We start from the raw sequence: 4,938 nt of genomic DNA, 5'->3' as shown, positions 1-4,938 counted from the left end.
CACCATGTGGTTGCTGGGAATTGAACTCAGGACCTCCGGTAGAGCAGTCAGTGCTCTTAACCTCTGAGCCATCTCTCCAGCCCATATCTGTTTTTTTTTTAAGTGATCTGAATTGTTATTCAGACTTTAAAGCTATGTTGAAGAACACAGCTCTCTCTCACTGTTAAGATGTGTAAACCAAGGAACTAGTCTTAGTTGAGGACGGATCCCCTTTTGGATCTGGCTTTCTGCCCAAGTGGCCATCTGCTTTCAGTCTGTGCCATGACTAGAAAACTAGACAATGTTCCCAACAAACAAAAACATCAAGCAATTCTGGGAAGGTTCAAAAACAGACGAGTGTGGAAATCCCAATTTAAAAAGGAGTATAGACCAGACGGTGGTGGCGCACGCCATTAATCCCAGCACTCCGGAGGCAGAGGTGGGTGGATCTCTGTGAATTCAAGGCCAGCCTGGTCTACAAAGTGAGTTCCATGACAGCCAACGCTACACAGAGAAACCCTGTCTTAAAAACAAGCAAGCAAGCAAACAAACAAACAAACCCACAAGTACAAATACGCAAGAATAATACGAGACTTCTGAGCAAGCCCTGGAGGATGCGTGGAAGGGGCTGCCAGAAGGCAGTTAGGCAGTCACTTGCTGAGGTAGTACTTGGGGGAGTAATGTCCATGTCTGATGCTCAGACGGAAGCCATCAGAAAGGTTAGTAGCCCAGCTAACAACCCTTCAATGCAGTGGTTCTCAGCCTTCCTGATGTTGTGATCCTTTAATACCGTTCCCCATGTCGTAGTGACCCCCGACCATAAAATTATCTTGTTCCTACTACCTAAGTGTAATTTTGCTACGGTTATGAATCATAATGTAGATATCTGATATGTAGCCCCTGCGAAAGGGTTGGGTTGGTCAAACAAACCCTTACGGGTCGGGACCCACAAATTGAGAACCACTGTTTTAAGGAAAGCTGGCAATTTTGAGAAATGCCCAAAACTGAGCCAATGAACTGAGCAAAAGCAGGGAGTGCAATCAACACATTGGACAGGACTGACCCACAGCCAGAGCCAGCCTGCTGCCTGCTGTTCCACAGAGCAGTGGGTCTCTGACATTTTCCGATCAATTCATGGGTAAGGAACTACGATGATATTAGTGCCGATGAACTTAATCCCCTTCCTTCCTAATCCAGTTTCATTTCTGGTGCTTTGATAAAATACCCTGACCAAAGGTAACGTAGGGTTTATTTAGCTTATAATTAATTCCCTCATTAGGGAAGCCAAGGCAGACATCAAGTCATATCCTACCTACCATCAGCAACAAGGAAACAGTAGTTTTTTTTTTTTTTTTTTGGTTTTTCGAGACAGGGTTTCTCTTTAGCTTTGGAGCCTGTCCTGGAACTCCCTTTGCAGACCAGGCTGGCCTTGAACTCACAGAGATCTGCCTGCCTCTGCCTCCCGAGTGCTGGGATTAAAGGGAAACAGTAGGTTTTTAACCGCTTCTTCTCTCATCTAGCTCTTTCCTGTCTTATACAGCTCAGGACCCTGCCAGGGGAATGGCGCTCCCTACAGTGGGCTAGGTCTTTTTTCATTGGTTAACAAGAAGCCAGGCCTCCACAGATGATCTCACAGGCCAAGCTGGTGTAGGGGATTCCTCCAGTGGGGCTTTTTCTTCTCAGGTGATTTGTTTTAGGTTGTGGCTAGTTAATGATCCCAAACTGACCAGCAGGTTACTCTAAAAAGAATTCACTCTTGGGCTGGGTAAGTTTCCTTAAACAGGAAGGTCAACAACTCAAAATAACTTTAGGAAGTCCCTGAAACTGACCAGCATCACTAGGCCACACCCTGCCAGAGTAAACAATAAAAGCTGAGCGTCCCTTCAGACTAGGAAAGCCAAGCTTCCCAGAGGACTCTGAGACCAGACCTGCTGCCTCAAGGAGGCAGAAACCAGCCGAGCTGCCTGGAAGAGGCTTAGGTCAACCCAAGGCACCTGGAAAGGGCACTCTCCCACACGTTGAGCTGCCCGTAGGCTGTGCAGTGTTCCCGGCTTTGTGAGCTGTCACCTGTGCTGGGTGGGCTTTGGTGATGCAGCTGTCTTTGAGTCACTTCTGCTCCTATAAGTAGCCCCCCCACCCATACTCACGTTAAGTAACCTAGATAAAACTCATGTCTCACCAAGTTGTGCTTTGGTGGACTCCATCCTTTGGTCTGTCATGAGCTCCTCATCTGGGGTGAGTAGACCTGTGTGTTTTGTCTGCCCCCCAAGGAAAGTCTTATCAAACAACACATGCTTAGCATGTACATACAAGGTGCTGAGCTTAATCCCCGGAGGACCTGCCGGGTGTGTGTGTGTGTGTGTGTGTGTGTGTAGGATTGTTCATTCTTCTTACAGCAAATCTGCATGACCCGCATTTTGTATTCAATCCCTATTATATTTTCACCAATAAGAAGGTTGTAAAAACGGACTCAGTAGCTAAAAGTACTTACTGCTCTTGCAGAGATGAGGGTTCAGTTCCCAGCATCCTCATGGTAACTCACAACCATCTATAATTTTAGTTCTAGGGAATCAAATGCCCCCTCTGGCATTATATGGACACAGTACACATACATACATGCAGACAAAACACCCAGACACACAAAATAAAAATAAATATTTTAGGGAAAAAAAGAGGAAGTTGCAAAAATGTGCACCATTTGTCAACAGAAGCACCTGGATTTGAAGTGCTGATTCACGCTACAGAACTTTCTGTAGAAGAAAAAAAACCCATCCCCACCCACCTCCCGGCCCCAATGCCTTTTCTGGCCCCAATGCCTTTTCTATTCCTAATCATTTGCCTTTAGCGCCACCTAGTGGAACCGTTTAATATAATCCGCTACTGCTGTTGGGTGGTCAGAAGTCTTCTGTGCTTTCATGTAGGGCGGGTGAAGAGAAAAGACTGTGTGACATTCCCAGATCTTGCCCCGCTGCCTGCTGGAAGGTATTCAATAAGCCTTGCCCTGTGGATGAGCTGCTGCAGTGGGCGTGCTGAGGCCTGCGCTCTAGCACGGTGTCTAGAAAGAAGTCCTTGAAAATCCCTGCATGGGGGCGCTATCCTAGGACAGTCTGGAGTCCAGAAGTGAACTTGGCCCACGGACAGCCAGAGATGCTCTGAATGCTATAGCCCAGGCCTCCTGTTCTGTTTGTTTGTTTTATTTTTGTTTTTTTCCCATATTGCCTGGGGTTGGACCACTGCAAGCCACAGAGAGTCAGAAGATTCCAGAAAACTTTAAGCCTGCCAGGAGGAGGCTCCACATTTGATGTCCTTGGAGCTATGTAGCATTTGGTACCATGCCCTACTTTTCTCCATGGATTCTGGGTGGAATTTAGGCCTTCCTAATAGCCCCACAAGTACTTTATCAATTAATCTACCAATTTATTTACAGCATGGGGAGCGTGGGTGCGTGGTGCCATGGCTATGTGTAGAGGTCAGAAGAAATTTGACAAAATTAATTTTTTCCCTTCTATCATGTGGGACTTGCCAGAGGGGGATGTGGATGGCCAGAAGAGGAGAAGCAGAGGCTGAGTGGGGAATGCAGACCATAGAGGCTCAGAGTATCATTGATCCTGTTATCTGGAGCCAGCCTGTCACATGTCTGTCCCCTCAGCCTGCCCAGGGCTGTTCATCTGTGTCCCGGGGAGTTACAATAGAAGACTGTGAAGGTCCGAGGAAGACTGGTTTCCTGGAATCACCCCTCTTCTCCCAGTTCTGGGATCCCTCCCAGGATGTAGTGGGATCCACTCGTCTGAATCCCATGAACCGTGTCCTCCAGGAGCTTGGGTCTTGGGCTAATCTTGGGGAAGGAGTTGTGTATCTGGCCGTGTGTGCAGATACATCCAGGCTTATACCACTGCAAGCCATGTGAGGCATATGGCCCTGGCCTGTGACAAGACCTGCCCTCCCTCCAGCCCCTGTGATGTGGGAGTGTCATATATCAATCTGTTGATTTCATTGGTTAAGCAATAAAGAAACTGCTTTGGCCCTCATAGGTTAAAACATAGGTGGGAGGAGTAAACAGAACGGAAGGCTGGGAGAAAGAAGCTGAGTCAAGGAGTCGCCATGATTCTCCCACTCCAGGCAGACGCAGGTTAAGATCATTCCTGGTAAGCCAGCTCTTGGGCTACAAAGATTATTAGAAATGGGCTAGTCCAGGTGCGAGAGTTAGCCGAGAAAAGGCTAGATATAATGGGCCAAGCGGTGTTTAAAAGAATACAGTTTCCGTGTAGTTATTTCGGGGTATAAGCTAGAGCTAGCCATGTGGGTGGCCGGGTGCCGGGGACGCAGCCCCGCCACTCCTACTACTACACCCCTGTATTTTTCATACCTCCTGCCTGCAGACAGCACCCAAGGCTCTTATACGTCAGGCGGCTGGACAGGTGAGTTTTGCCATCTTGCCATCGAGTAAGTCATGAGGCCTGGGAAGTGTAAGACAAGAGCCAAGCCTTCTCCACAGCACCTTCCCATGCTACTCCAAGCTCCACGCCCTAGCCCTGTGGACCACCTAGTGGTTGGGAGGCTGAGTAGGGTCTCCAGCTCCTCTGTGTCCCACCTAATTAGACCGGGGCCAATGGGAAACCTTGGCTGGGATTCCAGTTGAGGTGGCCTCTACTTGGCAGACTGTGTCTCCATTTTGTTCCTTCTCTCAGAACTCCAGTCTTGCCCCAAAAGAAGAGAGAGAAAAAATAGAATTCAAGGGACTGAAGGGATGGATGGTTCAGTGGGAGAAACGCTTGTTTCTCTTGCAGAGGGCCCAGGGTCAGTTTCCAAAATCTACATGGCAGTTCCCAGCCACCTGTAATTGCAGTTCCAAGGATCCAATGCCTCTTCTGACCTCTGTGAGTATTAGACACACATGCATACATGCAGACAAAACACTCTTACACATACAATAAAATAAATCAAAAAATAAAATAAAAA

The sequence above is a fragment of the Microtus ochrogaster genome, chromosome 15 (assembly GCF_000317375.1).
Source record: "Microtus ochrogaster isolate Prairie Vole_2 chromosome 15, MicOch1.0, whole genome shotgun sequence".
Lineage (NCBI taxonomy): Eukaryota > Metazoa > Chordata > Mammalia > Rodentia > Cricetidae > Microtus > Microtus ochrogaster.
The sequence above is the reverse complement of the archived record's forward strand: the minus strand, read 5'-3'. Positions refer to the sequence as shown.